This window comes from Eriocheir sinensis, chromosome 64, assembly GCF_024679095.1.
Source record: "Eriocheir sinensis breed Jianghai 21 chromosome 64, ASM2467909v1, whole genome shotgun sequence".
Taxonomy (NCBI): Eukaryota; Metazoa; Arthropoda; class Malacostraca; order Decapoda; family Varunidae; genus Eriocheir; species Eriocheir sinensis.
In genome coordinates this window covers 10452057-10464765 of record NC_066572.1, presented here as the reverse complement: position 1 = coordinate 10464765, position 12709 = coordinate 10452057, and the positions used below count along the sequence as shown (strand labels likewise).

General features: G+C 46.8%; 1 long non-coding RNA gene across 3 annotated transcripts; it reads right to left on the bottom strand.

Annotated features, from left to right (window-relative positions):
- Window positions 1–7967: 7967 nt before the first annotated feature.
- Window positions 7968–12494, bottom strand: LOC126987414 (uncharacterized). Of its 3 annotated transcripts, none has more exons than XR_007740896.1 (3): window positions 11569–11740; window positions 8053–8418; window positions 7968–8012 (listed from the first exon to the last, which is right to left on the bottom strand). It is a non-coding gene; the product is annotated as an uncharacterized LOC126987414 (long non-coding RNA). The 3 variants fall into 3 exon arrangements; XR_007740897.1 differs by lacking the exon at window positions 7968–8012 and adding an exon at window positions 8038–8052 and having other exon boundaries at window positions 8093–8418; window positions 11569–11739; XR_007740895.1 differs by lacking the exon at window positions 7968–8012 and having other exon boundaries at window positions 8363–8418; window positions 11569–12494.
- Between the last annotated feature and the right edge of the window lie 215 nt (window positions 12495–12709).

The window sequence follows — 12709 nt, the reverse complement described above, 5'->3', positions numbered from 1 at the left end:
TCCTTTCCACTCAAATTCCTTCCTTTCCACTCAAATTCCTTCCTTTCCTCAAATTCACTTCCTTTCCACTCAAATTCCCTTCCTTTCCACTCAAATTCCCTTCCTTTCCACTCAAATTCTCTTCCTTTCCACTCAAATTCCCTTCCTTTCCTCCACTCAAATTTCCTTCCTTTCCACTCAAATTCCCTTCCTTTCCACTCAAATTCCCTTCCTTTCCACTCAAATTCCCTTCCTTTCCACTCAAATTTCCTTCCTTTCCACTCAAATTCCCTTCCTTTCCACTCAAATTCCCTTCCTTTCCACTCAAATTCCCTTCCTTTCCACTCAAATTCCCTTCCTTTCCACTCAAATTCCTTTCCTTTCCACTCAAATTCCCTTCCTTTCCACTCAAATTCCTTTCCTTTCCACTCAAATTCCCTTCCTTTCCACTCAAATTCCCTTCCTTTCCACTCAAATTCCCTTCCTTTCCACTCAAATTCCCTTCCTTTCCACTCAAATTCCTTTCCTTTCCACTCAAATTCACTACCTTTCCACTCAAATAACCTTCCTTTCAACTCAAATTACTTCCATTCCAACTCAAATTCCTTCCTTTCCATTCAAATTCCCTTCCTTTCCACTCAAATTCCTTCCTTTAAACTCAAATTCCTTCCTTTCCACTCAAATTCTCTTCCTTTCCACTCAAATTCCCTTCCTTTCCACTCAAATTCCCTTCCTTTCCACTCAAATTCTCTTCCTTTCCACTCAAATTCTCTTCCTTTCCACTCAAATTCTCTTCCTTTCCACTCAAATTCTCTTCCTTTCCACTCAAATTCCCTTCCTTTCCTCCACTCAAATTCTCTTCCTTTCCACTCAAATTCCTTCCTTATAAATTCCTTCCTCCACTCAAATTCTTCCTTTCCTCAAATTCCTTCCTTTCCACTCAAATTCCCATCCTTTCCTCCACTCAAATTCCCTTCCTTTCCACTCAAATTCCCTTCCTTTCCACTCAAATTCCCTTCCTTTCCACTCAAATTCCCTTCCTTTCCACTCAAATTCCCTTCCTTTCCACTCAAATTCCCTTCCATTCCACTCAAATTCCCTTCCTTTCCACTCAAATTCCCTTCCTTTCCACTCAAATTCCCTTCCTTTCCACTCAAATTCCCTTCCTTTCCACTCAAATTCCCTTCCTTTCCACTCAAATTCCTTCCCTTCCCACTCAAATTCCCTTCCTGTCCACTCAAATTCCTTTCGTTTCCTCCATTCAAATTCCCTTCCTTTCCACTCAAATTCCTTCTCCACTCAAATTCCTCCTTTCCTCAAATTCCCTTCCTTTCCACTCAAATTCCCTTCCTTTCCACTCAAATTTCCTTCCTTTCCACTCAAATTCCCTTCCTTTCCACTCAAATTCCCTTCCTTTCCACTCAAATTCCCTTCCTTTCCTCCACTCAAATTCCCTTCCTTTCCACTCAAATTCCCTTCCTTTCCACTCAAATTCCCTTCCTTTCCACTCAAATTCCTTTCCTTTCCACTCAAATTCCGTTCATTTCCACTCAAATTCCTTTCCTTTCCCTCAAATTCCTTCCTTTCCACACAAATTACTTTCCTTTCCACTCAAATTCCCTTCCTTTCCACTCAAATTCCATTCCTATCCTCCACTCAAATTCCTTCCTTTCTTTCCACTCAAACTCCACTTCCTTTCCTCCACTCAAATCTGTTCCTCTCCACTCAAATTCCACATTCCTTTCCTCCACTCAAATTCCTTCCTTTCCACTCAAATTCCCTTCACTTTCCACTCTTTAAATTTCTAGCTGTTCTCTTCCTTTACCCCCAATACTCCCAGACCACTTCCTCCACCACTCCTCCACGTCTGCCTGCTCCACCTTGTTACAGTCACATTTTCTCTTTAACATGTACGTAAAGTTTCTAGCTGCAGTTTATTTCACAAGTCTAGTTTCTTTCAAGTGCCGTCTACTCCACCTAGTCCACCTACTCCACTATTTCTCTTCGTTTCCACTTTCAATCTGCACCACTTCTCCACTCTACTTCTCATCTTACTCCACTTCTCACTCCACTCTTGTTCCATCATATTATACTTACTCTCCGCTTTCTCTAATCATACTCTTTCTCTCCACTTTCAATCTACTCCACTTCTCCACTCTACATTTTTTTTTCAATCCACTCTTCCTCCAGCATATTTACAGCTTGCTCTCCACTTTCTCTAATCATTCTTTCTTTCCAGTTGCAATCTGCACCGCTGTTCCACTTGTTCCGCCCTCCAAATACTCCTTTCTACCTACGGGGGCTTCGTGGTGCAGTGGTTAGCACACTCGGATCACAACTGAGAGCCCGGGTTCGATTCCCGGGCAGAGTTGAAAAAAATGGGGGGCTTTTCCGATACCCTACGCCCCTGTCCACCCAGCAGTGAATGGGTACCAGGTATTAATCGTGGGTTGTGTCCCGTCTCCTGGGGTCTGTTCCCTTCTCCTATAATTCCTTCCCCTTCTGTCTCTCTCCGGCATATGACCACAGATGTTGTGTCCCGTCTCCTGGGGTCTGTTCCCTTCTCCTATAATTCCTTCCCCTTCTGTCTCTCTCCGGCATATGACCACAGATGTTGCGCCGACTAAACCAAACTTTCCTTCCTACCTCTCCACCCTGCCGACTCTTGTTCCATCATCTCCAGGCTACAGTGCACACAGATTAACAGGAAAGTGCCTTGTGTAGTGATTGCCATTGACATAAAAAGGAGGAAATTTTAGGTAACCACATGGGAAGTCTCTATAGTATCCGGCACTTGAGTGGAAGTAACGGATCATTGTGGAGAAAGTAGATTGGTTCGGGCGATTGCAATAACTCTGTGGTGGACTGGCGAACCGGCTCCTGATGTTGGTGGTCATTGAGCGCCACTTCAGTACCCTGCTTCTGGTTTTAGTCCTGGTCCTCATATTAGGCAGGAAGGTCAACTATTTGGGCTCTAGGACCATGGTATTAACCCAGTAGCTGCAGGATCATTTTTCTTAACCCAGTAGCAGCGACGGGCCAAATTTGTGGCTTTAACGTGTAACAGCGATGGGACAAATTTGTGCCATGATATAAACCCCCAAAAATAGATGATACATAATCTGATCACAAATGCTTTGATATATATTATGAAATGGTTTGTGTGAGGGTGATTTTTTCTCATTTTTTTCGATTGGAGGGACCATTAAGAAACATATCATGGCAAAAATTTGGCCCGTCGCTGGTACACAGTAAAGCCACAAATTTGGCCCATCGCTGGTACACAGTAAAGCCACAAATTTGGCCTGTCGCTGGTACACGGTAAAGCCACAAATTTGGCCCGTCGCTGGTACACGGTAAAGCCACAAATTTGGCCCGTCGCTGGTACACGGTAAAGCCACAAATTTGGCCCGTCGCTGGTACACGGTAAAGCCACAAATTTGGCCCGTCGCTGGTACACGGTAAAGCCACAAATTTGGCCCATCGCTGCTACTGGGTTAAATGTCTCTAGCTCCCACTATAACCATTTCCGAAGGCCACAGAGATGGTCAGCCTGGCTCTCATAGGTGTTCTTCCCATTCAAGGTGCAGGGGTTGTGTAAGACTATCACTAGGATCACGAAACTCTCCATGAAAGTCCCAGCAACTTCCATTAGAGGCTTTTCAAAGAGGCAAACTGAGGAGCTGCGAAGATGGGCCTCGATCTCTGCCCGTCTTCCCTCGCTGGACTCCCCAAGCACGCAGACTTTGTGACCTACTTGACAGGACTTCCCCTGATGCAGATTCTTGTCTTCGTCCTGTCCTCAGTGGCTCCTGGTGCAATATACCCCACTGCTTCACTCTATCCACTCGTGACTTGTAACCATTGATATTTAGTCCACTTGTACTCCTTAACCCCTTGAATGTGAACCTCCTACAAGAAGACACCACCAAGCTACAGGAATGGAACAAAAAGTGGCTGCTACCATTCAATGAAGAAAATGAAAAGTCCTGTACCTTGGGAGAGGATATCCAGCATACCAGTACCACATGGGAAACACTGCACTATCCACCACAGAGGCAGAGAAAGATTTGGGACTATATGTTACCAGGCTACCAGTGAAGGCGAAATCTGTGCCAACCACAGTGAACGGGTTAACTGTTCTACCTTCCACCTACACCACTACCTCCACTCACTCCACATAACCCACCAATAAGATGCTTCCCTCTAAGACTCTGCGGTTGACAAGTGTCATTGTTCTGAGTGCCTCGTCCCAGCCCAGTGACCCCACAACTTAGTGAAAGGGTTTAGAATTTTCCTTTTTTTTGGGGGGGGAAGAAGGGGAGAATGTATTGTCTTGCTCTCCAGTCTTGGAAGTATTGCTCTGTCTATTTTCTTTCTTATGCATAAAATAAGTATATATTCCCAAGTATCTTCTAGTTCCCTATGCATTTATATATCTTGTTCCCTGTGTGAACTTGTATTGGTTTCCTTTTTGGTTCATTTCAGGCCTTCTCAGGGACAACCAGGAGAAGACGAAGATGAAATTACAAAACCCAGAAGGCTGAAAGAGGAAGTCAGTCAGTCTACAGTCATTACAAAACCCTGAAGACAAGACTGGAGGAGGAAGTCAGTCTAGTGTCATCCCAAGAGGAGGCGGCCTGAGGTGCCAGGTACGCCAGAAGACAGTGGGTACTTCATTTATACAAAGCTAGAGGCAGGTTTGTCCTCTGGTTTCATTGATAGGCTTGGTAGTTCTAGTGACTGATCATCTGGGAAGGAGTGTTACTGACATATAAGGTTTACATATGTAGTTTGGTCTTCATTAATCTGGAAGGTTTCTCTTGGATTCATGGTGTTGGCCAGACTGTGCTGTCAGTGGTAGGTCCTCTGCAGTGTGGGAGTGAATGAGGTGTTTGAGTTCAGTGGTCAGGTATAGGTCGTGTGGAAAAGGAAAGAAAGGAATTGTGTGGTGGACAGATGAGATAGAAAGAGGCAGTTGAGGAGAACAGAAGGAACTACAAGAAAATGTTAGAGAGAAATATGATGGAGGAGGCGAGAGGGATGGGAGAGGAAGTACAGGGAGAGCAAGAAGTTGGTTAGGGAAGTAAAGAGAGTGGATGAGGATTTGGGAAGGAAAATATCACCAAAATACCAGAACAAAAAACTTTGCTGGAAAGAAGATAAAAGTGAAATAGGGAGGAAAGAGTGACATTTGTAGCATGAAGAGGAGAGATGGGTGCTTGTGAGGGGAATAAGGAGATAAGGGAGGTGTGGAAAGAGGAAACTGTAATGAATAAGAGTGTGGGAGGGAGGCGGAAGTGAGCAGTGTAGGAATAAAGATCAGTGTAGGGCGGCCAGATCCACAGGGGAGGCTGGAGAGAGGTGAGATAGAGGAGGCAAAGAAGAAGTTAAAGGTAGGAAAGGCCCTGGAGCTGATGGCATAACAGATTATTATTAGTAGTATTTTTAACAACTTCGCCTCTAGCACCGGTTGGCTTTCTTCAGGGGCCTAGTGGTCGGCCCAAGCCCATCATGGCACAGGCAATTTTATAGTGGCGCCATTTATTCCTCACTCATGTGCCCTGAACTCATTCTTGATTCACTTAGACGGTTTCTTCTAGAGTCCGGTCTTCAGGACAGCGTGTGGGTAGTCTTGGGCCACTCGGCTGAAGTATGGAGGAGGTGTAGTTGTGGAATGGATATTATGGATATGTAACAGGAACAGGAACAGGGTGAGGTGCCTGAGGGTTGAAGAAAGGCTAGTGTTGTGCTGCTGTACAAAGGGAAAGGAAGCAGAGGTGACTAATAGTTACAGGGGAATAAGTCTACTCAGAGTGGCAGGAAAAGTGTATGGCAGGGTTTTAAATGAGAGGATGAAGAAAGTAACTGTACATGGGCGGTTCTGTGAGAGAAATGAAAGCCAGAGTGGGGAACTTGGTACAAGGCAGAAAGTGAGAGGTACAGAGGAGTCATTGGTGGCGGACCTGTTTTCAGATGATACAGTACTGTTGGCAGAGAATGAGGGGACGCTACAGAGGATAGTGGATGCATTTGACAGGGTGTGTAAGAGGAGGAAGCTGAGTGAATGCTGGAAAGCGCAAGGTTATGGTATTTGAGAGGGCGAGAGAGCAGGTCATTGATTTTGCAAAGCCATACAGAGTTAGAGCAAAGAGCACAACGAAGTGTAGGATAAGGTTAGGGGAGGAGAGAGTGGAGGAGGTGACTGAGGTGAAATATTTAGGGACAGTTGTATGTAAGCATGGAAGGTGAGGTGAGGGAAAGAGCAGTGAAGGGCAGACAGGTGGTGGGTGCATTGGGGAGAGTTGTGAGAGGAAGAAGTGTGAGCATGGCGGTAAAGAGGGGAACAAGGAACAGTATTATCCTGCCAACTCTGTCGCATGCATCAGAGACGTGGACATGGAGTGCAGCGCAGCAATCAAGAATACGTGCAGTGGAAATGAGTTGTACAAGAGGTGCGTGTGGTGTGTCAGGATGGCAGGGAGGAAGTAATGGAAGTGTGTGTGAGGGGTTTGGTATGGGTTGACAGTGAAAGGAGTGGATTGTGGAGTGGTGGAGTGGGTGGTGCGCTGAGATGGTTTGGACACATGATGAGAATGGGGGAGAATGAATTTGTGAAGAGTGTACGAGGGAAGGAAGGCCATGGGGGCGCCCGCAGAGGAAGTCGATGGTTCCTTCCAGGAGGTACTTGGGATGAGAAGGGGGTCTGCATGAGACTCACCCAGAGGGACCCCTGGGGTCTGCGCCGTAGGGTGGGCGAGGCGATGCACCCCCCGGCGTATGCCCCCATTGATATTGATTTTGTAGCTCACTTATGTAATGCAATATTTAGTTTCTTCATCAGTTAATAATAGCATAAAAGTGAATTACGAATGTATTAAAAAATCATTACCAAGCAAACATGACATGCTGAGAGCTGCACCTACAAGTTGTTTTTTAAATGTGCACAATTCCCTTCCCTCCCAATGAATTCAAAGTCTGGTGATGCCACCGTGTTCAGAACATCTCTGTAACCTGCAAGTTTATTTTTGCACTACCTTAACAATCTCATGAAAAATAGGAATATAAAGCACTAGAAACATTTATATAAGAGACAGACTTCAAATAGCGTCTTATTTTGTAGTTAAAATTTGTTTTTCAAGCCATCCACAGTCCACTCTTATTCTCCCGTCCACTGAAGAAGGCACCAAGTAAGAGTTGCAAGGCAGAAGTGTGAGCTACAGAAAAATTGGCAAGATGCAGTTTGGATGGCAAGTTTCTCAAGATGAGCCGGAGCAAGGCTGCCTCAAGCTGCTGTCCAATCAGCGAAGAGATCACCTCGGCAGCCCGGCAGGCCACAATGGCAATGTTCAGACTACAACAGCGTTCAGGGAAAACAAAACTACACACATTTCGCGGCAGCCATGGAGTCATTATTGAAACTGAATTATTAGCATTAGAGTTTTACTATGGAGATATACATATATTACCACTGTAGTGAAAGACAGAGTATGGAAGGAAAATCACCAAAATTTGTAGAAGTTTAGTAAAATAAATGTTTGCAATATACAAAAATCTACAAAAGGTGAAAATGACATCCTGAAACTAAGGTGAAGATATGAAAGCAAAATACCTTGCCTGAAAAGGTGAAAAGGTGTGTAAAACCTGCCTGGGTACACAAGTGCCTGAAAAGGTGTGTAAAACCTGCCTGGGTACACAAGTGCCTGAAAAGGTGTGTAAAACCTGCCTGGGTACACAAGTGCCTGAAAAGGTGTGTAAAACCTGCCTGGGTACACAAGTGCCTGAAAAGGTGTGTAAAACCTGCCTGGTACACAAGTGCCTGAAAAGGTGTGTAAAACCTGCCTGGGTACACAAGTGCCTGAAAAGGTGTGTAAAACCTGCCTGGGTACACAAGTGCCTGAAAAGGTGTGTAAAACCTGCCTGGGTACACAAGTGCCTGAAAAGGTGTGTAAAACCTGCCTGGGTACACAAGTGCCTGAAAGGTGTGTAAAACCTGCCTGGGTACACAAGTGCCTGAAAAGGTGTGTAAAAACCTGCCTGGGTACACGAGTGCCTGAAAAGGTGTGTAAAAACCTGCCTGGGTACACAAGTGCCTGAAAAGGTGTGTAAAAACCTGCCTGGGTACACCAGTGCAGAGTAACAGCCACACCCTGCAACACTCAGGATGCAAGTAACTGCTGCACCAATAAATGCTCCCGACAACACTACGTAACACTATAGTATAACCGTAAGCCTTAGGAAATATAAAGGCGTAAATCCATAAGCCTTAGAAAATATAAAGTCCGGAAGTAAGAACTGAATCCCCATTGATCCTCAGCCTGGTATCCTCTGAAGCCTTGGCCCGCCTGAGGACTGGAGTCACTCTGCAGACCTAAACTCCTCCACACACTTGGTGGCCTCAGTGAGGGCAGACATCAGCTCAACGTTGCCTTCCTCCATCTGTAAGGAAACAGACATTGATACAAGGTGACTGGCTGCCACTTCTCTGACTATATTCACCTACTAAGAAATCCCAACACACCCTTGTTTTGGGAGCAGCTGTGTGGTACAGATGGGGCACCAGCCCATACACCCAGGCCAGGGGTAACCTTTAACCTTTAGAGCATAGGTCCCCAACCCGCGGCCCGCGAGCACCCTTGGTGCGGCCCGCGGGACTTTACATCATTCAACATTAGGTGCGGCCTGCCGAAGGGCTCCAGGATCGTTTCTGTGGCCCGCAGTGCAGACTGTGGGCACATGACCGGTTTACAACTTTTTAAATTTCTGCAGTGCTGAGAGCCAATGAGCGTGCGCTGTTAAGCCGGCCAATCAGCGTCCACTATGGCGCACTTTTCGGCTTTATAAGGGGGCTTCGGCCATTCAGTTTTCAGTGTCTCTCCCCTGCTCTAGACTGCTGAAAGACTTGGCATGTGCTCAAGACTATGCAGTGACAGTCTCAAACAGTTCAATGTGCTCGGCTCCCTTGAGAACCCTGTAGAACTGTGGGATACCTTCAAATGCGACTCTTTGAGCTGCCAAGGAGTGTATTGGAAAGCGCCCGAGATCTAGGAGTGGGTTTGCCTCGGAGGAGATGCTGGAGAATATTGAGGAGAGACGCGCTGCCAGACACTTGCTGGGAATCAGGACCATTACAGGGCTCTGTCACGTAGGACCAGAGCTCTCCTGAGGAGAGACAAGGAGAGGTATGTCAGGGGTCTTGCTGAGGAAGTCAAGGGACACTTAAATGAGAATGACTTCCAACCTGCTTACCAAGCCCTGAAGAAGCCCTGCTCCAAGTCTCCCTCCCAGGTGAGCGCTATCCAAACAGCTGATGGCTGCCTCGTGTCGGACGTGGAAGGGCAGAGGGCTCGTTGGGCTGAGTACTTTGAGCAGCTGTACATGGCAGACCCTCCAACTGGGCAGCTTCCAGCTACTGGGTTGCAGGTGGCGGATGCTGATCCACCCATTGACGAAAGCCCACTCTCTCCCTGAGCACACACCTGGTCTCTGAGCTTCTCAAGATAAGGCTGCAGAGAGTTGCATCTCAAGAATTTCATGGACCTGAAGCATATCCTCAATTTTGTAACAAGAAGTCTGTGGTCAACTGTAATGAACTCAGCAGTGTAAAACCCTACATTTCTGGAGGATCCTCTAACAAGTACTAGCAAGGATGTGATCAATCTCCTTTGCCACACCACTAGTATTGCTGCTCCAAGACCAGCGGCAAGGCTCGCATCTCAGGAACCAGTAATCCTCAGCCTTCTGGGTTTTGCAAAGCTCAGAAGGAGTGAAATGTTGATGTTTCTGGCACAAGAGCCGTGGGGACCAACACATATCACACAGCCATCTCTCTCTGTGCCAGTAACTGCATTAAAGTCACGCACGACAATGAGTGTGTTGTGTCGGGGGCACTGGTCAACTACAGAGTCAAGCTTGGCGTAGAACATCTCTTTCTCCTAAAGTCCACACATCTCAGTAGGGGTGTACACTGCAATAAGAGATATGAAGGCCAGGGAGTGCTTCAACATCACCAGCATCACACACTCATAATCCCCAACAACAGAGGACTGCAGTCAGCGAGAAATGGCCACAGCTACTCTCTTGAGACAGGCACCATCGCTGTGGCCCACTACTGATCTCTCCCTCACCAGGTCTCCTCATCTCAGAGCCCCACTATGTTCTCTCTCAGTCTCCCGAGTTGTGTTCCACCCAAAATTGACGTCTCTTCTGGGTTCTCGTTCTGTTTTCCTTGGATGGAGCGGTGTCTAGCCTAGTCTATTTTTTTGTTTGTTTTAATTTTTGCCCTTCCTTGAGCTTCCTCCGTTGCTGTAAAAAAATAATATAGACAAGCTGACAAATGAGGCAGTCGCTGATCCTCCAGAGGGATCAGGATGTTCCAGGCACCCACGCAGAGAGTCCGACGGAGATCAACACTTTTTAAAGTTTCAGATGCCTGTCTTATGGGATTATAGCTGTGGCATTAGGGGGACAAAACCAATTATATGTAGTTTGAACAAGGAAAGGCAGGCTATGTTTCTGTCTTGGGGGATTACAGCTGTGGCATAAGAGGGACAAAGCCAATTTCTATGTAGTTTGAACAAGGAAAGACAGGCTACACTTCTGTCTTGGGGGGTATCACTGAGGCACTTGAAGGACAGAGCCAATTATATCTAGTCTGCACAAGGAGAGGCAGGCTATGTTTCTGTCTTGGGGGTTACAGCTGCAGCATTAGGGGGACAAAGACAGTTCTATCTAGTCTGCACAAGGAGAGGCAGGCTATGTTTCTGTCTTGGGGGTTACAGCTGCAGCATTAGGGGGACAAAGACAGTTCTATCTAGTCTGCACTAGGATAGTCAGGCTATTTTTCTGTCTTGGGGGTTACAGCTGCAGCATTAGGGGACAAAGACAGTTCTATCTAGTCTGCACAAGGAGAGGCAGGCTATGTTTCTGTCTTGGGGTTACAGCTGCAGCATTAGGGGACAAAGACATTTCTATCTAGTCTGCACAAGGCGAGCCCGGATTTGTTTCTGTCTTGGGGGTTACAGCTGCAGCATTAGTGGGACCAAGACTGTTCTATCTAGTCTGCACGAGGAGAGGCAGGCTACACTTGTCTTGGGGGTATCACTGAGGCGCTTGAAGGACAGAGCAATTTTTCCTAGTTTGTATGAGAAAGGTAGGCTACGCATTATCACTGAGGCGCTGGGAGGACAAAGACAGTTCTATCTAGTCTGCACGAGGAGAGGCAAGGCTACATCTCAGGCAGAACAAGATACAAGTTGCGAAGGAAAACTCATCCTTGGCACACCACATACTAGGTCACTTTTCCCTTGCATTATATTTCTTGTTCATCCTGTGGTGTGTATCTTGACTTTCCCAGTGCAAACTAGAGCAAAGTTGACTCTGTCCCTTACACCACATACTAGGTCACTTTTCCCTTGCATTATATTTCTTGTTCATCCTGTGGTGTGTATCTTGACTTTCCCAGTGCAAACTAGAGCAAAGTTGACTCTGTCCCTTACGCCTCCATTCCTTGTTTGCATAAAGCACGACAATGAATTTCCTGACCAGTGGAATTTGAGTTAATGTATTAATAAGTAAAATGGTACATACAGCATCGAGGATAAGCTTGTAGTTGTTCTTTATCATGATGTTGGTGTTCCGGATCTCCTCCATGGACTGTCTGATCTGCCCGTCCAGGTCAGCCACGTCATCACTCACTTCCTTGCACACAATGTCCTGCTCCGTCTGGTTGCGCTCCAGGGCCCGTACTTATAAAGAGTATGTTTCGCTTATGTGAGACATAAATCAAGAAAATGGCGGACACCGAGACATAAGGGAAGCATAACCCTTATGTTTCAACTAAGCGGAACATAAACTGACTCGCCAGCTACGCGCGGGGTGGAGGTAACATTGCAATCCTTATGTCGACATAAGCGAGGCATAACAGTCAAGATGGCAGAGGTAGTGGGTGCGCGTCCGCGGCAGCTGAGGACTTTTCGGGCACGAAGAGACGTCCTTGATGAACTTCCGGACCCGGAATTGATCAAGAGGTACCGCCTGGACCGTGCAGGGATACTCTTCGTGGCTGATTTGGTGCGTGAGGCCTTGACTGCTCCTACAAACAGGAACCAAGCCCTCTCCCCGGAGATGAAGGTCCTCGTAACACTGAGGTATCTTGCTACGGGCAAAATGCAGCAGTGTAGCAGCGACGACTTGGGGCCTTCACAACAGACCGTCAGCAGGGTCACCCGGGAGACTGTGTACGCCCTTGCACAGCCTCATATAGTGAGACGCTTCATCAAGTTCCCCCTCACTGTGCAAGAAACTCAGGTGAAGCGGCGAGAGTTTGAGGAAATTGCGGGATTTCCTGGTGTGGTAGGGGCAGTAGACGGAACACATGTGAGGATTGTTGCACCCAAGGAATTTGAGGCAGAGTATGTGAACAGAAAAGGGCACCACTCTATAAATGTGCAAATCGTATGTGACACACACGGGAGAATTTTACACCAAACTGCAAACTGGCCCGGGTCTGTCCATGACGCACTATTTTGCGTGAAAGTGCTCTGTTCACAGGGTTCGAGAGGGGTATGGTCCCTGCAGGATGCCACTTATTGGGAGACAGTGCCTACCCCTCCAAGAAGTGGCTCCTGACACCCTATGTACGACCTCAGCCGGGCCCACAGTCCGCCTATAATAGGTAAGTTTTTGTACACACACACACACCGACATTCGTGTTGTAATTAATGTCTAC